The sequence below is a fragment of the Phasianus colchicus genome, chromosome 2 (genome assembly GCF_987193195.1).
Source record: "Phasianus colchicus chromosome 2, bPhaCol1.hap1.1, whole genome shotgun sequence".
NCBI lineage: Eukaryota > Metazoa > Chordata > Aves > Galliformes > Phasianidae > Phasianus > Phasianus colchicus.
The window spans coordinates 75,293,198-75,317,842 of NC_143437.1; the positions used below are offsets into that span (position 1 = coordinate 75,293,198).

Below are 24,645 nucleotides of genomic sequence, written 5' to 3' on the forward strand. Positions count from 1 at the left end.
CTTTTCTGACCCACACACATTTAAGTGTATTTAGTAATTAGGAAAGGAATGCTTCATGCTGCCTGAAGTTAGGTAGTTCTTCCCAATTCACTGCCATCTCAGTGTAATGCAAATCTTTCCTGATTATGCATTTATTCAAAAAGAAGCATGTAAATACATTCTCATACCTTATAGTTATAAACTTCTAAGATGAGCCAACCCTTCTCCTCTCTCCTGTAACATCACTTTGCATGATGGCCTGGTAACCCTGTTCCTGGTCCCTGATGTGTTCCCCCATAGCCAGGCTCCAGTCTGCTCCAAAATCTGCAGCCTCAAGCTCCAGCAGAGCCAACACTGCCTTATGCTCTGAAGATCAGAGTGTACTGCTGCATCCCTAAAAAGCACAGTGGATATTACCACTAAAAGGGTTACAGCAAACTATCGACGTTCTCATTTCTAACTGAGTAAACTGTGCAATTCACAACAGCTAGGGTTGTGTCCCAAGGGCATCATGCTTTGGCCAAAACACATTTCCGTGCACTGCCTCCATGGGTAAACCACAGCAAAGAAATATCCTCCTTGTTGACACATTGCTGTCAATGCGCTCGCGGAAATGCTCAATAGCTCTAAACAGCAATACTAAACCAAACCTTCTGAGGACAAACAAAGAATTGCAGGCCACCACATGACTTTACCAAAACATAAAAACAAAATTATACCACCATCAGTTATTCTTTCCACGTGTACATACACACGAACATATATATATATTTTGCTGTCGCCTGTTGAGACTTCCCCTAGCAGCTGCAGAAGGCAAATGTATCTCCTGTTTAATCCCCTCTCCATGTGGGAAAATGGCTCCTTTTACCAGCTGAATGCATGCTCTACATTTTATTTATCTATGTAAATCTCTGCTGCACAATTAGGCATTCTTTTGTCAGTGTCATGAATGAATTGGTGAAGAGTCACTGGTTTTTAATGGGGAGGAGCAGAAAGGCAGTGATAATGAAGAGGCCCTGTATTAAACAAATGTGCAGCCCAGACAGCTCTGCTCAGGCCTTAATCTCCATCTGTAAGACATGTCCATGAAAGCTTTCACTCAAAAGAAAAAGATTTCACATGGCAGGTGCTCCGCTTGCTGATGAAGTGAAAACCTCCATTAGCTCAGGCATTGGGCAAGTGTTAGAAAACAAAGAGCAAAAGGGAAAAGGGGAACAATACAGTCAGCAGCCTCAATACAGAGCAAAGCAGGAGGAAATGGGCTCTCTTGCTAAATTCTCACATTATTATTCATAAATAAATTTCAAGAGACTAAATAACATAATGGTCCAATGCTCTTGTTGCTCACCTGTAAGGAAATCAGATGAGACCAATACAGAAATAAGTCTGATTATCTTGGCCTCCCATGGACCTTTGTCTGCCATGCTTTGTCTTGGCACTGACTTCCAAAATTCACTGTCACTGTTGGTGCAAAACTCTTTCTGCAGCTCATGTCATCTGGAGGGGCCTTTATGCATCTCTGTGCTTCAGTGGGTTTCCAACTCATTCCAAACCTCAGGTGAAAATATATCTTTCCTTTCTTGTCTGAGCTTTTTTAATTTCTCTGTCATTAATTACCTCTGCGATAGTATTATTAAAGTCACTGAAGCATTTTGGCATAAAAATTGTGCAAAAGACTCTCAAAAATGATCCACTGCAGAAAATCTACCCTGAGCCTCCATAACATTTAGGTGAGGAGAGGAAAAGCTGCTTTGTGTTAGAAATTCAGTCTTTCCTCTTGCACTCTCCTGGGTTGTCTCATGAACGACTGGAAATGCCTTGTCAGAGTAATAAGCATCAGTGCAAAACTTGCAAAGAAAAGGAAAAACCCTCCCTGCTACTTTGTTTGTTTGGACAATATTCAGGAAGATGCAACTCTCGGTGCAATTGCCCAAGTCGTACTCCTCATATTAACCCCCATTTGCAGTTTAGATGGAGGTAAACTCCCATCCTAACCATGCTGGTCCTCCATGGAGACCTCCAGCACCATGAGAAATGACCTTACCAAACAAGCTTTGGTATTTGAAACACCGTTACAGTAAAAAGCAAAGCAGCCATGAGAAACAGCAGAGCCTTTCAGGCTTACTGCATGCAATACAATAAATAATTTTCTTCCTTCCTTCCCAGATGAACTGCAAGTAAATACAGCAGCACGACCCCTAGAGCTTTTGCGTACTTCACAGAGGCTAACCTTTCATCAGCAGTTTCACCTTGTTTGTAAAAACACAGAAGCAACACTGACACTTACATCTCACAGACTGACCTCTAAGACCTGTAGAAATTTCCCCAGCACAGAGCACCACAACTTCAGTGTGTTCACACAGCTCCTGAGCATCCACCCCATGCCTTGCACATCTCTCCTTCTGTTCCAGCCAACTCTGCCACCTCTCTTTCACCATCCTTCCCAAGAAGCAGGTTATTAGCAATGCTTCTTGAATATTTTAGATGTGTTCATAACTCTGAAATAATGTTACTGCCAGTCATTCAGTTCACATACAATATATGTTTGTCTCAGTTCCATAGGCCAGATATGCTTCCAAAACAATGCCAGTTTGTGATAACAAATGTTATCTGCAGTTACTAGACTGGTAGAGCCAGAACAGGAAAATTACAAGAAAGTTCTGCTGGAGACATAAACAATTATTATGTGAGTAGAGCCTGATAAAATATTCAGCAACACTGCAGCAAAAGAACCAGTTCACCTTAACAAATTAACACAAACATCTGTTTGTGAAATTTAGGAAATAAAACTAGCCCATTGCTACTGTCCATTATTCTAACACAAATACAGAGAACGTCTATAGGTCTATAACTAACCTATTATGGACAACAGTTTGGAAAGTATAAACCTCAGCTCTGAATTTTTCAGTGGGTCTCCCCGAAGCCAAAAAGGCAGAATTGTTTTGAACATCCAAATACATGCACTGCAGTCTCAGTGTAGGAAAATCATCAGGATTTTGTTATACCACACAGACAAAATCAAGCATCACAAATACTACTCACTGATCCCTCACAATCATATGTGCTGGTGAAGCATCTGCTACTGGTGCTGTAGCAAGGAGTGAGGGATGCAGCAGTGCCCATGGCTCTAGGTCAACCCAAGCTGACCATTTACATGTCAGTGGCTGCATCTCCAGAGACCACCAGCTCCAAGGCCAAAAGCTTGAGCAGTCACCACCATCCAGCAGGGCACAGTGAGCCAATTCATCCTTCATGAAGGAGTAAGGTTAGAAGTTCTGCATTTAGTAATCATCTAGGAATATCTCCAGTTTGTGTGACCCATGTGCTTGAAAAGTTCTTTTGACCTAGCCCTAACCCATCACCATGTACTCCTGTGCTTTACCCTCTTCCCACAGCTCCCCTCCTAGATCAAGAAGCCCTCTGGGCTGGGAGCTGCCATAGGGCCATCCTGCAGGGGGTTTTGCAGAGAGGTGTTTGGGATGGGGACACGAGGAAGGGAGTGACTGCTGTCCACTTCAACTCCAAGTCCTACTCTGCAATGGGAACACAGTGTTCTGTTTGACTCCACAGGGTAAAGAAACACTTATTTTTTGATGAAACAGCAGCACTGTATGAAGGCAGTGGTCCTGTGTCCAGGAAAGACACAAGCAGAAGCTGCAGATGGAAAGGGAGAAGGGCAAGACAGGAGAGTGTCTCTCAGGGCTTTGTTAGGAGGACAGAAGGGCAAATATCTCATGATGAAATGGCTCATTGGCCAGCAGTGGTCTATGTGGTGCAAATGTGCTTAGCCAGACAGCCATCAATTTCAATTGCTAAGGGCTTAAAAAAAAGTGTGCAAAAGGCACTGAAGGCAAGTTGCAGGGAGCTGGGAATGGCCCTCTGCCCAGATCTGGGTTAAAGCCACAGCTTCAGATCACCTTTCAGTAAGCAAGGCACAAAGCTTCCAGGAAGCCTGATGTGAGGTAAAAGGAGGCTGAGTTACCACAATAACAAAACAACAGGACTCATTATCCTAGGAAATCAAGCATCAGCCAGACCCTGTGAACACATCCCAAGCACAAAGGTCACTGATACAGCTAAGACAACCTTACAGCATGCTTCTGCCAAAATGCAAAATTTACCCTCCTTGTCATGGGCTTGGCCACCTATTCCTGACTCTTCTCTCACTTGACCCCATGGTGAACTGGGTGAACTCACTGAGCAGGCACTGAGCCAAGCAGGGGGGCAGGTGAGATGTGAATGGGGTTACCAGGGCAGAACAAGTGATGGGACTGATGAACAGGTGAAAGAAAGAACAGACACTATCTTAGGCAACTGGTTAACTGGATTTGACACACAAAACAATGTTGAGCTGATCCCTGACATTTGGTGGTCTTGGAATCATGACAATAAGGTCAGTGAAACATTGGGTCAATAACCAGCAGTGGCTGAAGCCTTTTTATTAACTGGAACAAGCATTAGAAACTGCTAGGTAAAAACAAACAAACAAACAAACAAAAAAAAAACACATAAAAAACAGAAGAGGGCCTTGAGTGAAATCACAGAATCACTAAGGTTGGAAAAGACCTCCAAGATCATCCAAGCCAACCATCCATCTACCACCAATATTTCCCCACTAAACCATGTCTCTCAGTACAACATCTAAATGTTACTTGAACACCCCCAGTGTCGGTGACTCCTCCCTGAGCAGCTCATTCCAGTGCCTGACCACTCAACCTGAATCTCCCCTGATGCAACTTGAGGCCATTCCCTCTAGTCCTATGGCTAGTTATTTGGCAGAAGAGGCCATCTCCCACCTTATCACATCCTCCCTTCAGGCAGTTGTAGAGAGCAATAAGGTCTCCTTGAGCCTTCTCTTCTCCAGACTAAATAATCCTAGTTCCTTCAGCTGTTCCTCATAGGGCTTGTGCTCCAGACCCCTAAATAATCATTGAATAAATGTACAATACATAAAATACAGTCCATATCTCAAATCCTGCATGCACTTCTAGCTTTCCCATCCAAACAAGAAACAGCAGCTTCCACTCAGTGCTTGTCTGAGCCACAACCCCCTAGAAAGCAATAGAGGAAACTGCAGGGAGGTGACGTGGGACAGCACAGTGTAAGTGGCATGTGGATGAACTCCCCACTGTCTGTTCCAGCAAAAATAAATAAACCAGAAGATGCTAGGGTAAGCCAGTTTTAAAAGCAAACAAGAAAAGGGTGAAATCTCTGCAATTTCTTGTCTAAGGGCACTGAAGATGCTTAAAAATTACACGGGGACAAGGAAGAGAGGTCACGTACACAGAATGGAAATTTACTGAGGGACAGCAAACACACAAAACCCCATCTAGCCCTAAAAGTCCCTAAACTGATAGTATTACAGAGAATGTTAGGAGAAATAACACTTCTGCTGGTATTTTTTATTTTTCTCTTCCCTAGTCATCTACTTCTGGCCATTGTCTGAGACAAGGTAGAAGAGAACTTTGGGTCCAGCTGAGCCTACACAGATGGTTTTCCTGGCTTGTCTTACAAACTATACGAGAGAAAACCTGTGAAAGGTCAGGAGTGAGGCAGAGGCTGGAGCTGCCCAGCAGGCATTTTAAGGCAGCGAGGCACATACTGCACACACAAGGAGCAGCAACATGGTGCTCATCTTGCAAATCTGGCCTTGCCGCCATTAAGGAAAGATATGCAGCCTGCTCCTCAGAAGTGGTTGGGCACCACTGATTTTACACATAAAGGGAGAAGAAATGCTGCAGTTATTGAAAGCTGCTGTAATTATTAAACATAATGCCAAACTCATCTCAACATACACAAAAGGCAGAGATGAACCTTTGGGATCTCTTTAGAAAGTCTTTAGATGGAAATCAGAAATGAATCATAATACAGAGACAAGTAGAGTCACGTTGAGATAAAAATCAGACAGGGATCAAGTTCAAAAATGACTCAAAAAACAAGTTTCCAATAAATGTTTTAGAACTAAGAGGAAGAATTACCTATTAACAATAGATGATGCAAGCAAGCTCATAAAATTTCATGCTTTTTTTTGCTAACACCTTTGAAGTATCAGCTTCAACCAAACACTCAATAGTTAATTCAAGTAAAGTTTAGCCACAGAAACTATTGAAGATAACGAATATAATATTAATCGATTATGCTAGAAGCTACAAGTTGGCAGGTCCTAATGAAATTCACCTTAACATACCTACACAATAACCAAAACAATATCTAATTCATCATTACTCGAAGGAACTCACTAAGCAGAGAGTAGATGAAGTCTACAAAGGAAGGCTAACACTGTCACCAAGGTGAAAAAATTAGAACTAATAGAATTACAAGCTGCAATCCTACCCTCACTAACCAGAAATGAATTGTTGAGCAGCCACAATGTGCATACAGAAATGGCAATGAGGTAATAAAATCCAAACTGTACAGGAACTGTCAACAAACTGCATCTGATCTAAGATCTCCTTCAATAGGAGATCTTAGGAGATCTTTTGCCAATAGGCAAAATAAAAGAAGACTCTGTATCTTGATGTCAGTAAAGCTTTTGACACTCATGCGCAAACTAAAGTAATAATAAAATAGTAATGTGCCCAGGTGGCCAAGAAGGCCGATGGCATCCTGGCTTGTATCAGAAATAGCATTTCTAGCAAGAGCTAGGAAGTGATCATCCCTCTGTACTAGACACTGGTGAGGCTGCACTTCGTGTCCTGTTTCAGTCTGAGGTCCCTCACTACAAGAAAGACATCAAGGAGGCCCTGGAGCGTGTTTGGAGAAGGGTAACAAAGCTATGAGGGATCTGGAGAACAAGTCCTATGAGGAGCAGCTGAGGGAACTGGGATTGTTTAGTCTGGAGAAGAGGAGGCTCAGGGGAGACCTTATCAGGCTGTACAGCCACCCAAAGGGAGGTTTTGGCAAAATGGGGATCAGCCTCTTCTCACAGGTTGCTGGTGATACAGCTAGAGGGAATGGCCTTAAGATGTGCCAGGGGATATTCAGACTGGATGTTAGGAAAACTTTCTTCTCCAAAAGAGCAGTCAGGCTGCCCAGGGAAGTTGTGGAGTCACCATCCTTGGAGGTGTTCAAGAAACATTAAGATGTTGTACTGAGGGACATAGTTTAGTGGGGAAGTATTAGTGGTAGATCAACAGTTGGCCTGTATGATCTTGGAAGTCTTTTCTAATCTTGGTAATTCTGTGAATCTGTGAAAATTTATACAAGCAAGGTAGGCACATGTGTGGTTTAGAAAATCTATACAGAGTAGCTATTGGTGTTTGTTTATCAGGCTGTCTGGTCATTTCTAAATGGGTCCCATACACACTGCACCTATTCTAAGTATAGTTTTTTTCCAATAGTCACATTTGTGACCAAGGGAAAAGAGATTACACTTCTAAAATCTGTGCATGACACTGGAATTGGTAAGGATTCAAGTTCTTTAGAGAGAAACAGTATCCACAGTTCAAAGTAATTTCAAATTGCAGAAGTGGTCTATAGTAAAGAATATTCAGACAATAAAGTGCAACGTTCCATATTTAGATAGCGACAATCAGCTGTACAAATGCAAAAATAGGGATGAACTGATGAAGCAGCAGCACTGGAGAAAACCACTAGTTAGGCACAGTGAATCACAAATGAAATGCAAATAAATAAAATAAGGCTGAGTAATAAAAGATAACTTTCAGGCTGGGACATGTTAGCAGGGAATAGAGAACAGCGGGTGTTAGTAGGCAAAGTAAGAATTAAATACAATAGCTCACTTCTGGGAACAAGATATGCCAGTATGACTTAGGCTGTGATTTAGAACCAACAATTAAACTGATGAAAAATGTAAAGTAATTCTACTGTAAAGTAGGCTACGTTTAATTCACTTAATATACCTTGATAAAGAAATCTTAGGCTACGTATTCAAGTTACTCATGTTCCTCCAGATCTCTCCACCGCAACCAGAGATAAAATGAAGTATGAATGCTGACGTATATTTTTAATTTTAATCACTTTGCATAGGAACACCAGACTGAATTAAATTATAGTAAATCTCATCCGTGTATTTCATCTCTAAGAGAAGTAGCTACTACATCATCCAATTTTTGCTAGAAAAAAAAAGAATTACTTTAAAAATACACATTAAAAGCTGAGCATTTGCAGCTGTTTTTCAAATCCCTTAAGCTGTCTGTAGAGAAGGTAGTAGAGAAGTATGGCAATTTACAACATGGGAACAGAGAACGATAACACAAATATAAAAATTTGTGTTGACAGCCTATCATGAAGAAGCAGTTTTCCTCCAGCACCTGCCCAAGCTGGCTCCACTGAAAGCTCAACAACTACACATAAAACACAGTTATAAAGGACACAGATATTAGTTTCACAAATACAATGCTGCAGCAGGACACAGCAGCTCACACCGTGATGCACCAAGCTGCACATTCAGATGCTGGGCTCCTTGGCCACTCAGCACCAGGACACAAGCAGCAGCTTTGACATCCTCCCCACAACTGACCAAACAAGCCTCTTTTTCATTCAATATACCTTTCCTACAACATATTGCTTGTAAAATACAGTCAGTGACACAAGGGAACTTTAAATAAAATGACAAGAAAAATTTGATTTCTAAATATAGTGCTGGACATAAATCAGAAATAATCCTGTAATCCCTGCTCTCCATGGGTAGCAACAGATCCATGCTCTGTAGTCTTCCTTAGTAAGTGTTCAGTCTAAAATCTGACTATATTAATATATTTATGTTATCAGAAAAAAAAGTGTTCTGCCTCTGCTATCAAGACGATGCCAAGCATCATGGAAAGCCAAATGAAGAGGCTTTTCTGTACGTACACATGTACCCCAAAGCAACCCCAAAGCACCCAGGCCTCTACCAGTACCAACAACCAGCAACCTATACCAATAGAATAGAGCTCAAATTAGGAAAAGAATGAGAACAAAAAACTAAAAATGTCAGTCAGAGAAACAAAGAAATAATTAGACATAGAGGTAACAGGGTCTGGTGATGTGACCAGAATAACTACATTCCATTCCCAGGCTTGATAGTGACTTTCTTTGTGCGGTTAATAAATTCAGTTAAATTCTCTATGCTTTTGCTTTACAAGCTATAAAGATTCCAGCTCCAGATTTACTGTGACATACAATGGTAATCCACTACCTTTTGCACTGAGCTATGGTTCTATAATGGATATAAAAGATGAAAGTATAGTCGGAGAAAGTAAGTTAAAGGACAAGACAGAAAAAGGACAAAATGTAGAAGAATAAAAGAAAAAGAAAAAAGAAAAAAAAAGAAGCCTGAAACAAACTGACTCTTTAACCCAAGTTTAAAAGAGTGAAAAAACATTAATGTTTCTGAGACACAAATTTCTATTTGGTAGATGTAATATTACAGCCTAGGGCAAAAGCTTTGACACCCAGGGCAAAGCAAGCCATCCTCTTTGTACAGACAGTAACAGAGATGTGTGAAAATAAGGAAATAGTCTGTATCAGTTATATTCTACAGGATTTTGTACTGAGTGAGCACAATGAATCATGTTCTAGGAAAATGGCATATTGAAAAAAAATTATAATTAAATAAACTAAGAGCAGTACAAAAATTGCTGATTTGCTTTTTGAAGATTTATTTAGGATACATTATCAAATTAGCCTTGTGGCAAAGCTCTCTCCTTGCTATTTGGCATCACAATCTTCCCCAGGCTTCAGACATATTTCCAGGAAGAAGGAACACGGTGTAAGTGTCCTGAAGATGGGCTTTATTGGCTCAGTCTACTACCTTCATAGGAGTAGAGGCTCATAAAGAAAATAATATCAGAAATGACTAATGCTAATCACAGTAACATATGCCTCTATTTTTACACTGTCCTCCCTTCTTCTGCCAGGTGCCCCTTTTTATTCTTTTCATCTCCTTAATGAAGCTCAGCTATTTAGATCTGCTGCTTTGATTTTAGAAAATGACATAAGACACTTTATAAAAATACATTATTATTATTAAGACTGACGGTCTCAAATGGAGAAGGAAAAAAAAACAAAACAACCAACCATTAACATCTAGTTTTCCTATTCAAAGACATATTCAGCATTGCCAGTATACCACAGCCTCCAGAGTCTGAAACCAGCTGCAAATCTCCAGCCATCAAACTGACTGTCTGAATAAAAACCAGTATAGAATACTTGTTCACTGCAGATATGCTCCTATGCATAGGATTGTACATGATGTTTTGTCCCCATCTGGGTGGGTTTTGTTGTTGTTGTTTGCATTGGCAAAAAAAATGATGGTGCGATATATATAACCAAATCATTCATCAGTCTATATCTGGGATCCCCCTGAGTCTAGCAAATCTGTCTGTTATTTTGCTCACTGTCAGTGAATCACCCTCTTAAGACACCACGAAATTTTTCATTTTGTTTTCATTCTTCCATCATGTGCAGTGAATTTATGTTGCTAACTTGCATGACCTCAACACGTACGCTTTTATACAACTGATTTTTAATTTGCCTTATGGTTGGATTCAGTGATCTTATAGGTCTTTTCCTACCTTGATGATTCTATAATTCCAACTGAAATAGAAGAAAGGAATTTAAAAAGTAAAAAGCAATATAAAGTCAGCATTTCAAACTCACATTTATCATTGCTTTCAAGGGTGATTTTCATCTGTCCTCAGGAATGGCTGGAAGTTCTCATTTGGCTATTTTCTGTCATAATGAGAAACATGGTGATAAAAGCAGAGCATGGCAGCCATCAAAAGTTGTCCAGCTTTGAGTGCAGAAGGCAAAGGCACGGAGCAGATGCAGCCTCCGTAAGGAAGCCTCTCAGCCCACCACCCCTCTCGGGAAGACACAATCATTGCTTCCAAGAGGGAAGAGGCAAGGCTTTTATAATTCACAGCTGCAGCTGCTTGGGATCCAGAGCCAGAAGCTGCCACTACCCCTATGGTGATGGGAAAAGGGAGTCTGAGGTGTCTTAAGAGGGTGATTCACTGACAATGAGCAAAATAACAGACAGATTTGCTAGACTCAGGGGGATCCCAGATATAGACTGATGAATGATTTGGTTATATATATCACACCATCATTTTTTTTGCCAATGCAAACAACAACAACAACAAAACCCACCTAGATGGGGACAAAACATCATGTACAATCCTATGAACAAAAGCATCTGAAGTGCCTCATAGCACGCAGCTGCTCAGGTCTGATGCAGCCTTCTAATGCAGCAGGCATCCCCAACCTGCCTAGGAAAAGTGGTCAGCAGTGGAGAAGAGCCATGAAGGTTAAGTTAACTTATTAAGGTTTCAGACCTATTCATTTCTGTTAGGCAGACAGGGTGCACTTCTATACCATATGGTACTATTCTGCACATACAGTGAAAGAATATTTTTCTCTACTAAGTGAGATAGGCTTTCATATTTCTGATCATGGCTGTTTTTACTGACAAGTAAGATTAAAAAGACTGGCTAAGTTTCTTGTGTACAGTAACGCAATTAAGAGAAAAGAGGTTCTGAGGGTAGCAGGGAGCAGAAGATCACACAATGCTTCAGGCAGTTTGCTCAGCATTAGTCTGTTTGCTTTACGTTTAACAAACCATGACCTAGCTAGGAACTCTGACTAACGGTCAATGCTTTTAGCACGTACATAAAACAGAAATAGCCCAAGGAAAAGGTTTGCTCCCAAGGTCAATCTAATGGGAGAAAATTCACATATGGGTTTGCATTGATCTAATTAAAGGGCAAACCCAGGGCCAAACGCTCTGCACAAATGATGCTTGTGCAAATGTGCCAAGAGGGGCAGCTAGCAGGTATATATAAAGACCAGTAAAGGAGAGCCTGCTATGGGGCCTGGAGAAGAGGTTTCCTAACACATGGTGACCTTCCTTCCTGCCCCACCTTGCACAGCTAGCGCAACAGCAGCAACAAGCATGAACAGAAAAAGTGCTGTGTAGGATACCATAACAAAAACAGTAGAAGAGAGTAATGCCCTTCTGATCCAATGGCTAAATATGGAAATTCAGCAGCTTGTTTTCAGAAGGAATCTTTTTTGGCATACCTTATGAATTTGTAATGCAGATAAAGGGTATTGCAAGAATCCCCTTAGCATGCTGGAATTTATCAGGGCTCTTTTTACCTTTTCACACAAGGCTAACAACAGTGGTTCCCAAACCATAATACATATATTGCTTTTGATTTGTATCTAACAGCACATAATCATAAGCGCTTGTCTTGAAGGACTATAAAAGAAGTCAGACTATTACAATATTTATTTCAGTTCTCATACGCTCAATGAGCTGATTGCAGTGGAACTGCAGCTCTCTTTTAACTTGTTGCATGATTCAAAGCATTTCTCTTCCGCTTGCAGTAGTTTGACGTGTTTTGCTGCTGTTTTTGTTTTTAGGGCAGGTGGAAAACCAGCCTTTTACTATAGAAACAGCTGGATCCAAATAAACTTGCCATACAGTAGGCAAAAAGTTGCACGGGTCCAGAGGTCAGGCTATAAAATCATTACTGAAGTAAAAACGAACAAAAAAACTGAACTAAATGTATAAATAATAGAAAACAACTCCCCTCCCAACATTAACCCCCCTCTGCCCTGGCTGCAGGGCTCACATGAGTTCAGGCACACAGATGAATGCATCTTTTGCGAACAGGATTGCACCTCATGCTAGTTCTGACCAAGCTAAGCGTGGTGAAATATTGCATTGAGCTCTTTGGCCCTGGAGAGAGGAAGGTAGAGGCAGGAACATGCACGGAAATGCAGCACCTATCAGCAGGAAAAGCCCGGTGCTCCAGCAGAAGGTGGTAAAGCCAGAGGCCAGGCAGGGCTGCGGCAGTTGTTGCGCGAGCCACAGGGAAACATACCCCAAATCCTGCATGGAGGGAGAGCAGGGAGCTTCCCCAGCCTGTTTGGGAGCAGGAACCCCCTCTCCTCACCCTTCTGGAAAGTCACAATTACATCACCCTTTTCTCTTAAAGAGCAAGTAAAGAGAATGGAAATCCTAAATTTATCCTCCTTCCAACTTGAGGGTATTGAAATGTTTCAGGATGCCACCATTAAAAACACATGAAATATAACATATGGGAAATGTCAAAAGTTCTTGTGTGAAAAACGTAGGTCTGGAGGTGGCTGACACTCACCTGGTCACCCTATTCCTATTGACAAATTTCTGTGATTGACTATCCCAACAGATTTTCTCCTTAAAAACATTAGGAAAAGAAATCTTTCCAACATAAGAATGGAAATTGGGAAAACTGACTCCACTCATGCTAAAACCCCAAGTACCCCCAGAAAAGTATTAGATGTGCTGTCATTCCAGTCTGGATAATTGTACTACTGGTCTGCATTTGCTACAGTGGTCTTATTTAGAGATGAGCTGTTGGTCTGGTATCTGATATACAGACCAAACCCACAGCTTTGCAAGGTCACCATAGGCCCTTACAAATCGTCAAGGGCTTATATTCCTAACAGTACGTCCATCAGAGATCTGATAGACAGTAAAGCAACCATCGTCAGACAGGAGTGAATATCTGCTGAGACCTGAGAACTACACACAGTTTCAGGCACAAGCAGGCCATAGATTTACCATGGGGAAAAGAGAAGCCATAGATATATCGTGGAGAAAAGAGAGACGAGCAGAATCATCAGGGTAGTCAAACTGCTGACTCAACATCTAGTAATAACAGAAAAGGTGGAGAAGAGGCGTCTTCCTGCGTCTAACTTGGCAGCAACTGGAATTGCTGACCACTTTTGAAAATAAAGATCAAGAGATGACTATTTACTAGCTTGAGATTTTGATCAGTGTGATCTAGCTTCATAATTTTACCAAATAGCTTCAGATCAAATCTTGCAATGCCTTTGTTATCTTGTCCAATTACTTCTGGAACAACTGACCTCTGACAAGATTTCATAGTTTCACCCACGAAGCTGAAAGCACAGCGTAAATGTTTTGATGCAAGCATCCTTAATGCCTCCTTCTGATTAGTTACATTATCATTGCTTCATCACCTTCCTCAGACACTCACTGCTCCAAAGCTCAATCAGAGGTGACAGACAAAGAAAGGACAAAGATGTAAGGGTAACTGAAATAATTACTAGACACAAAACAGCAGTGATGTGTTACTATTTGGAGATCAGCAATACACTTGAAAGCTTTTGAACCAAAAATGGTCTCACCTTCAATCAGAACAGCACAATGTATGAGGATTTAGATCCCAACAGAGCTGTTCTAATACTGAAAGCGTGCATATATTTGACAGACCTCCACTGGTCCCTTCCAAACTCAACGGTTTTGTGACGCAAATGAGGTTAGAGAATATTAATAAACATATGTATCATTAGATTATGAGAAAGTACTGTAACTTTAAAAATTAATTTGTCCTATGAATGTTGTGAGAATCCAGTTCCAAGACTGATGTTGCATTTATTCTTCTTGCTGGGAGAAACTCAAGAGCAATGAGCCTAAGGGTGGTTTCCACACAGGAATACAGCTAGATGCAGTGATGGTAGAATCCTTCTTCATCAGGGGAGTAGTATTTGGGATAAGCCTTTTAAAATATCTACATACCATTGAACAGAAAACAAAAGCAAAACAGATTTTTCTCAGAGAATGGTAGGCTGATACCGCTAAGTCATTTTGGAAAAGCGTTCCAAATCTTGACTCCCTTCGAGGCTTAACTATTCAAAGAAACCACTGGCACTGTCTTTTTTTAATCATATTTTTGAGATAAAAGCTCAAAAATGAAAACAATCTTTAAAAGATAGGAGAATAAAGCTGCTTTTCTATGTAGTCTATGTGTGTTCTCTGTGTTAGAGCGTTTCATTGTGTGTTCAAAATCTTTACTTCCAAAGAACATCATGAGTTTCATGAGGCACGTTTTCAAAAATGGAGAAAACATGTCCTGCTTATTGAGTTTGCCTGCAAAATGATGGATGTGTCTTCCAAAAAGCAGTTATGAAAAAGCAGTTATGAAACAACCATTAAATCAATCCTGCTTTATCTGCCCATCCACCGGAAAAGACAACACTGCAATCAGTTTGGGTTCACCTTGTATAAAACAGAAGGTGAAACAGAAAGAGCAGGAATATCTATACCATCAGATGACCCGACCAGCAATGTAAAAGCACATCCTATAGTGAAACCTTAGCTTCCTCCTTCCTAAAGGGGCAAAGGCAACATGATGACTTCATATGACAAGAGATCTGTTTATATCATTTTTCCTCATGAAAAAAATTGTCTAAAATAGGATTTTCTGGAGACTCTGAGACTTCATATCTATGTGGTTGGCCAAATCCACACATAAAACCCAGCTCCACATCAACCCATATCTGAGCAGCAGATGTTACTCCTCCCCAGGAAGTTATCAAGGACACAGCTCACACCACCACTCACATCCAAAGTCGTGGGAAGGTGTGAGGCTGCATAGATGGTGCCACACAATGAGGCATCCCTAACCTGCCTCTCCTTCCTGGAAAAGGACAGAAAAGAGAAGCCATTCTTACAGATCTCCTGTAAACAGGAAAGGACAAGCATCTTGTAACGACCACTCCATTAGCTTAGAATTATAGTGTTTTTTTTCCAATCTTAATGATTCTAAGATCATCTAGTCCAATCCCAACCTATCACCACCATGCCCACTAACCACATCCCTCAGTGCCACATCCACACAGCTCTTGAACACCTCCAGAGACGGTGACTCCACCACCTCCCTGGGCGGCCTGTGTCACTGCCTCACCACTTTCAGAGAAGAATTTTTTCCTAAATTCCAACCTGAATCTCCTCTTGCACATCTTGAGGCCATCACCTCTCATCCTATCACTGTTACCTGGGAGAAGAGGCCAACTCCCACCTGGCTACAACCTCCTTTCAGGTAGTTGTATTGATACAGGCTGGTTTAGCAATCGAGATCATTATATTAGTTTAAGGACTGATATATTACAGTAGAGAGAGAGTTCTCCCCAGGACCCCTCTTCTCTAAACAACCCCAGTTCCCTCAGCTACTCCCCATAGGACTTGTGCTCCTGATCCCTCACTAACTTCTCTGGACACACTCCACAGTCTTGATGTCTGTCCTGTAGTGAGGGGCTCAAAAACGAACACAGTACTCGAGGTGTGACCTCACCAGTGCTGAGTACAGTGGGATGGATCACCTCTCTGATCCTGCAGGCTCCACTATTTCTAATATCAACCAGGACACCAATGGCCTTCTTCGCCACCTGGCCAAGAAGGCTGAGCTGATCCTCTTCTGTAACGCTATCCCTGCACATCTTGAATATCATACAATAGAGAATCCTTAAGGAGGGAAGGGCAGCAGCCTGCATAAAACATGAGCAAGTCTGGACACTAGGTTCTGGAGATCTGCAGCAATAACACCAGGCAACAGTCCATTCCTTAAAAACATACATGCCTTCAGAAAATTCCTCCCCTCCTCACCATTCTGCAGGAAGTGCAGCTTTCAGCTGTGACTTTTCTTGGGCAGATATGCACTGTGATTTTCACAACATTCAGCATTTTCTGTCTTGAATGAATACTTTCTACAATTTCAAAACCAAACAGGGCAAGGTCTGAAAGGGAACAAAAACTGCCACCTCCTCCTATGTTACTAGGTCTCCACCTGAGATCTGAAGGGGTCTCAGCTACTGATATTATTCAGAAGGACAAAGGAGCAAACTCTAATGCATCCACCTGTCAAACAGAATTTGGACACAGTGTAGAAAGAAGCAGCCTAATTCTCAAATTTGACATTTTGTCCAATAAGTTTTAATACAAACTGTGGGTTAGGATCTTCTGAAAAACTCTCCCAGAGGAGAGTGACTGCCAAGCAAACACAGCAGCAGCCAGCACAGAAAGTAGGCAGCAGCATGAGGAGACATGGCAGTCCCTGAAGCCACGGACAGGCAGATCTGGCAGGACAGCCAAAAGGATGCTGCAGTGTCTGCTGTAATGGGACTGCACACTAACTTAACAGGAAGGAAACATCTCATCTGCATAATGCAGGAGCTCATATGTTTCTTGCAGGGCCAAGAAGTACTGAATTATTAAGAAAAGGGAACTTATATCTTGAGGTGTTCAAGTTAAACAACACAGGAGTTTCAATTAATGGATTAATAGATTTTTCAACTTTGCCAGCATTTTTCCCCAGAGATTTTCATGACAACAGGTTGTACATAATGGAAAACTAAGATAAAGACAAGTTTGGGTGAACCAGTTGTGCTAATGGCAAGCTTTCACAGAATCACAGAAACGCCAAGGTTGGAAAAGACCTACAAGAACATCCAGTCCAACCATCCACCTATCACCAAGAGTTCTCACAAAACCATGTCCCTTCACAAACATGGACTCCTAGCACAAGCAAACATTAGACAACTCCCTTATACAGGATACAGGTCCTTCAGTACATCAAGTTCCCCAGCATATTCTTAAGTGACAACTTCCATGTCTGTTTTTACTAATAAGTAATAATTAATACACAGTCAGCTGTTATTACGTTAGGTGCAGTGGATCATTTTCCCAAGCGTGTATTCTGAGACACAGCACAATTGCCCCAGTCCTGACCACACAGTCCATGTCACTGAGCTAGCTATGAACTAGCCAAGGGATAAAATGACTGTTAGAAGGTCTGACATAGCCTAAATAAAAGATAAATGCAATCCAAAATCACCCTGTAGGAAACACTAAGCTGTTGTATTAACAAAACGAATCTTAGAACAACAATGTTGGAAAACAGTTTACAGCTGAAAAAATGCTTAGTTTCCAGAAATTTATTCCATGGGACTGAGTCAACAGGATCTGAATGTCTATTAAAAAGAAAAGATGATTTTTAAATGGAAGGTTTTCTTTATCATCTTTCAGCTCAGATCAATATAGAACAAAATCAACTTTTCAATGTAAATTTAAATATCCCAAACCAGGTGGTTTTAAAGTGAAGTAATTACATTGATGCATCTTCAGATATAATAAATAGCATGAATTTCCTCTGCATTTTCCTCTCCCACCCCATAATTCAGGTAGGCTAGAGGCAAGTGTCATAGGACAACAATTAACATCTCCTCCTCTCCCTTCCAGTTCAAAAGAAAGCAACAAAAGACTCAGTAATGGAGACTCACTCTCTGAATGAAAAGGTCCAGTTTTACAAGATTCATTATAGTCTCTTATTCACCAGCAGCCTTGGCATTCTTATTCCTCTCCCTTGCACAGACATTTCTGGAATGTGTTTCAGGCTACTGAAAAGAAAAAAATAATTAAAAAAAAAAAAAAATTATAGTTCAGCAGAAAGCAGCAAAGGCTAAAGAAATGAGGAATCTGAAATCAATCCTGCTCCTGTCTTAAGGAACATAATTTCTGCCAGAACCATCAGACTGTACTCTTACAGTAAACAAAAAGGTTTTTTCTATTTTTTCTATTTTGATGCACACAGTAATATTGAGAAGCTACTTACAGAAAAGAAAGATGTTTGTGGTTTTATACCAAGACTTGCAGGTTTTATGAGGCATTTGTAATTTTGTAATAAACAGACACAGAAACCAAGACCTACAAATTAATATTTTCATCTTCTTAGGAAGAATTCTTCTTGCAGTGCTTCCTCCTTGCCTTAATGTATGTTGATTAAATAAATTTCAGAATGAGGATACACAGAAATTTGTGTCAAAAGTTTCAGGAGGTTTTACTGTCATTATAATGAGAAAGATATTGCTCCTGCTTGCTCTGATTGAAAGCTCACAAAAATCAATTATGAGATTGAAACAAAGTTTGCAGAGCAGGAGCAAGAAATTTCTTAATCAACTATTGGGCCTGGCATGTGAGCAATCCATGTAGCAGAGTGCCAGACTCCTCCTGAAGAATAACTTCTCTGCATTTTTTGAGGACAGTCTGGCTCAGTATCAGAGACAAGAGACAAAATCTGGTCAGTATTCTGCTTTTCAGATTTAGACTGAGGTGAACTGACTATCATTAGTCAACTGTCTAAACTCCAAATTAAAAACTGGTGAACTGACTGGGGTTGGCCTCTTCTCCCATGTAACTAGCAAGAGGACTTAGAGGAAATGGCCTCAGGTTGTGCCAGGGGAGGTTCAGGTTGGACATTAGGAAATACTTCTCTGAGAGAGAGGTCAGGCATGGAATGGGCTGCCCAGGGAGGTGGTGGAGTCACTGACCCTGGAGGTGCTCAAGAAACGCTTTGATGTCGTACTGAGGGACATGGTTTAGTGGGAAATATTGGTGATAGGTGGACAGTTGGACTGGATGACCTTGGAGGTCTTTTCAACCTTCGTGATTCTATGATTAGTGTTGCACAAAAAAAAAACAACGTGGTAATTATTAAAATGTGAAATAAATATAAGAAAATAAACAACACTTTTTTCCTAGATTTATGTGATGCCCCAGAATACAGTAAAAGAAATGGACATGCAGAAAATGATTCCGATCCAAGTTAATTTGTTGGTTTAAAATGTCAACAAAAAAACAAAAAAAAAAGTTTGTCCTGAAGGAGTTAACATAACACCGGAGTTGAATAGCAAATCATAGGCCAGGAACCACCAGGATTACTCAACCACTGTTTCTAAGGGTGCAAACTTGCTCTTGGGTTCCAGTTCACAGCTTCTGCACAAAAGCACATTCCTACCTCTCCAGAGCTCTGCCCACTTCATTTATCCTGTATGCCACACAAGGCAGGTCTCCCACCGAGCACCACATACATGATCCTGTCTTGAAGATTTGCATCACAGAATTCTTTTCCTAGTTTTGTATACTTAATTTACTCTTCAAATAAAAACCATAGGAAAAAAAAAATAACAACAACACACAAGTATCTAGCAGCTCTCCATGTCTCCACACTCTCTCCTGCTAATTGCCTATGCGAATGATCTGCAGGATTTGTATCAGGATATTTAAAACCACAGTACACACCTCCTCCACTACTTGAACTACAGCAGTAAGTGCTACTAGAAATAGGCATACAGGACAGTAGAAGTGGACTGGCCAGTGGTGAGTAGCAAGGCAAGTTTCTTGCCAAAGTATACAAACATTTGCAGGACATGAAAGGAATGTTGGAAATCTACCTTGTTTTTGGAGGAAGGGAGGAGAGAGGGAGGTGTTATTGAGCAGTGAGAAAAGATGTCTGCTGGCTGGTTCAGCATAAAGGAGAACAGGTTTGGCACTTTCTGAAAAGCAACACAGATGCAGATAAGACTGAGTCCTCAGCATGGGCTGAAGCAGTTTTCTATATCCATAAACTACAGAAAGATTGTATATGCCTTGTTTCTGTAGCTATAACATAAAGCCTTGCTCAAAAATAAACAAAAAAAAAACACCAAAAAAACAAAAAACAAATGCATGCATTAATATAGCTGAGTTGAGGAATGGGAACTGAAAGCAAATACATGTTACCTTGCTTTTCACACTTTCTAGAAGTTACCAAAAAAATTTCAGTTTTACTTCTCACAGAAGTAACAAAAGAAGAAACATCCAATGAGAAAGTCCTGAGTATTAATTTAATTTATTTCAAAATTTAGAACAAATGTCTTTACTTCTATACCTTTCCACTACTTGGAACTGTACTGCTTTTAAGCAAAGAAAGAGTTTACACTCTGATGCACAAAACAGGCAAGGATTTGACTCTTCACTTTGCATCTGCAAATGTTAAGTAGATATCACCATGAAGCAGAATGCAAACATTTTAATAGGTTAGAGAATACTCCCTTTGATTTTTTTCTTTTCTTCATAAATCAAGCCAGGAATTCTAAACCTATTCTCATTAATGCCCTTCAGGTTCTCTGAAGACACGTGCTGACATGACAGCAGGATTTTTATCACTGCAGATTTCGGGGAGAGAAAGGAGGGGTTACATTTGAGAAAGTTGTTGTCTGGGACAGAACACACGACAATGCCAGAAGCAGTTTTTTTGGTACAAGACTTCTGCTTCATCGAAACGTACTGAACTGAATATACCAGCAGGAAACATTTGCTGACTCAGATGTCACAACCTGTGAGTCCAGGAATAAGTTTAGTTTATGCAACAAACAATGCTTTCTGAAGACAGTCCCAATGCATGGGTAAACAATCTTGCTGACAGAAGCCTAAAGATCTATCTGCAAAAGGCTTCAGGCTGCACTGACCTGCCTCACACACACTCACTCTTGCTACACTTTCAAAACAGGATCAGCAAAGCTGGAATTGTTTGCCAAGATTTCAGTCCTTCCAAACTCTTTGGCACTTAAATACTTCAGATACCAAGCATTAAGTAACATCCTAAAACCCTCAAAAAACACACAGTATGCAATTGACTTCTTGAGGCAAGTCTCCTCCCACTCCCTCCAACCCCAAACTTTCACTTAAGAATCTCTTTTTTTTTCTCCAGTCAATCCATCTATATACCCATTATCTGCAGTTTTTACAGACTGTACAATGCCAAAATTGACATATGATCTTGCCTAATGGAACACAGTTTATCCCAAAACTTGCAGTAATTTTTCAACAATGAAAAAAAAAACAGTTAAAATGCCCTTCTTAAGCACTACAGAGCCTTAATACATTAATTCCTTATAAGATACTGTCTACTCAAATGCTTAGATGAGAAGACACTGAGAAGAAACTGAGTATCCTGGCCAAGAAGCTATAGGTAGCCCAGCTTGAGGCCACTGGGCAAGATGACCTGCAGAGGTCCCCTCCAAGATAAGCCATTCTGTGATGCATCTAAAATATATCCATCAATTTACACAATACAGATTTGTGATTTTTAGTTAACCACATAGAAGTAAATAAACCAGGTAGCTATGCAAGAAATCAGAAATGTATAGAAATGTATTCATTTATTCTCATGACAAAACAAAGGCACAATCACCAGATAAACAAGAACCAGTCCAAATTGTCCCACACAAGTAACATGAACCACTTTGTTCTCAATTGTTTCTGATTTAACTACTAAAGGAGAAACAGTACAAAAAGAGATGTAAACGTGCAGTTATTTTGTGTTAATCGTTTTATTTGGTTGAGTGAAAAGATAGTTAGCTAAGCAGTCATTGGAAGGCTTACTAATAGGCAAGCTATCCATACATGTATATTGGCATGTTTCCATGAGGAGGTCTTGTTGGGTCAGTATGCCTCTTATAGAGGAGAAAGATGTGAATATTGACAATATCTTCAAGTATCTCTCCCACACACATCTACACATACCCCACTTGACTCAACGTAAGGCAATCTCATTGCAGCAAACAATTATACCAGTAATTTCAGTGGCTCATTTTCCTTATAAACTGTGTTTAATCCAAGGATGCGGAGATCTGTCACACAATTTTTTGTCAATACAGACAAACACAGGGAATTTAGAACAGGGAAACTAGCCTCACACTCCATGATTCTGCTCTACTCATATATTCATTTAGTCATTGAGGTTTTCAATGCATCAGCCTAATGGACTTCTGAGTGAGCACCATGATCAAGTACAACTGGGGTTACACATGCCTTTGTAATTTCTGAAGGTTTTGTTATTGAAACAAGAAGATAATACAGGTAATACAAAGAAGCAGGAGACTGAAACAGGATTTATCCCTTAATATGCCACGGGAGAATACTAGCATGGAAATTATCCTATGCTCTGAAATAAACTTCCCAACAACCATCTGAAATATCAGTTCACTCAACTTTCTTTTTAAGTCAGTGGGTAACTTGCTCTGGTGAAGAAAAACACCTGTCAGGATAATTGTCATGAAACAGGAAAAATACACCTTTCAGAAAGTCTGTCAAAGCACATGGATGAGACTTGCAAATTATAGAGAGGGAATAACTATCTGTTCCTTATGTCCTGTATCGGTCTGAAGCTTTTATGAAGCCTTTCTCACTGAATGCTTCAAACAACAGAAAAGAACAGCTTATCTTTACCCTCAGGTAGTTACAGAACATCAGTGGAAGGCAGATGTCTGAAGTAATTAAAAAATAGGGTAGGATCAACAAGGTTGACAAGTCTGAGTACTTGTGGACTTGATCCCCTAGAGAAACAAGATTTCAGGGCTCGACATGCTCACCATTACCAATAAACCACAGATACTGACATGCTTCAAGGTTTTCCAGAAGGAAGACCACTATAAAGTACCTGCAGAAAGTAGTTTTAATCCCACTAAGAAGCTCTAATGCTATAAAAGAACTTATGCATAGCAAGCAGTAAAGCTCTTTTTTCTGGTCTTTTCTGATGGATAGTCAAGGCGCCCCCGATAGCAATACCTGTATAGGTGGGGTTTCTAAGTAATCTCCATACTGATCATGACAAACAGTACTTCTGAGCCCATCTGAGCCCATGGCAGACAGAATTGAATGAGCTCTTGGTGGATTGTGGACACACTCTCTCTTTTATGAGAAAATATTTGCAAAATTCTCAGTTTTTCAGAAGGCTGCTTACCACCCTACACCGGAGTCCAGTGGTAGGAATCACAGTCTGGTAACAAGAGCCCAACTTACAAACTCTGCCCCAGGGCTCTTTTGTTCCAACCCTGTAACTGGCCTAGCCTTCCTCGTTTGTTCTGGCAGAGTAAGGCCATGCAGAGTAACACTGTTACATTCCACTCAACATCTGAATTATTAGGAATGCCTCTACACCAAGTTCAAAATAAACAACATCATGCACGTTTCTATTCTACTTATCTTGCAAACTAGGATCTCCATTAAATAATTAATTTTAAACAGCTGTCAGTTGACACAAGGCACTTTCAGGCAAAGTAACTGAAATTAATATAACTTCTCTCAATGCAGGCTGCAGATGAGTTAAGCACAACTCACCTTAAATACCACATTGCTCTGCTGTGCATCTCTCAGCATTCTAGCCAGTTGGACAAGTATATAAACAACAGAAGAAAGTGGGTATCTCAAAAGCTTGGATCTTGCATCAGGTGACTATAATGAGCACTGCATAAGGGTGTACTTTAGGTGATGTTACAGAAGACCGAGGAAAACACCAGTGGTTTAGTGTGTATTCCCGCTATGCCTACTCCTACCAAAGGCCATTTGTCAGACACATGCCATCTGCTGCACTGAAATGTGATATCCAATCTGGTAAAACAAAAATCTCCCGTGGCAGCAGGCTTGTAGCACACAGAACAAGTACCAGCACTAACAGACAAGCCATTTCAGGTGATTAAAGAGACTCTTCGCTACAGAAATGGCTTCTTTAGGAAGCTCCTCCTCCTAGCACAACAGAATCACAGCTGCTGCTGAAGACTCTGCCCTACACAACTGACAAGTTCACAAAGCGAGTAGAAACTAGAAACATTTGTGTCAAGTACAGTGAGTTAACACTGCCGTGTTTACACAAGTATCCTCACTTCCCCCACTTTTCCCAGCACACACATGGGCCCCCTGGGGAACCCAAAGAACTAGAGCTCCCCTTGCCTGGGAAGTCATTTCAGGAAACAAAGGTTGGGTTTCAAGAGACTCAGTCTCCTAGAGCTTATGGAGGTTTCCCACAGCTTGGAAGAAAGTAAAATCTGGACAGGCTTCTACACGGGCCAGGCTACTGTGCTTCCATAAAGTCAGGGCACCTTCCAGCAAGCCTCTCTTTGGTCAGCCACTGGTAGGAGCTGTGGAGGTGGAGAACACCACTGCACACATGTCAATCTCCTTATGTTTCTAATTGTCCACAACCAAAACCAGATGCATTAGCCTTATTTCAAGAACTGAAAAGGATCATGTAGCTCAGTGTACCTGCTTTATAG

At 40.8% G+C, this 24,645-nt stretch overlaps 1 protein-coding gene across 6 annotated transcripts in view; it reads right to left on the reverse strand.

Annotated features, from left to right (window-relative positions):
- Nucleotides 1-24,645, reverse strand: part of ANKRD6 (ankyrin repeat domain 6) — a 110,148-nt gene that overhangs the window by 69,543 nt on the left and 15,960 nt on the right. Inside the window, exon 3 of one of the 6 annotated variants that reach the window (XM_090136014.1) lies at nucleotides 18,055-18,171. The exons of the other annotated variants lie outside the window; for them this stretch is intronic. The gene's annotated coding sequence lies outside the window, so the exon portion shown is untranslated. The remainder of the gene's footprint in view (nucleotides 1-18,054; nucleotides 18,172-24,645) is intronic. 6 annotated transcript variants of the gene reach the window in all.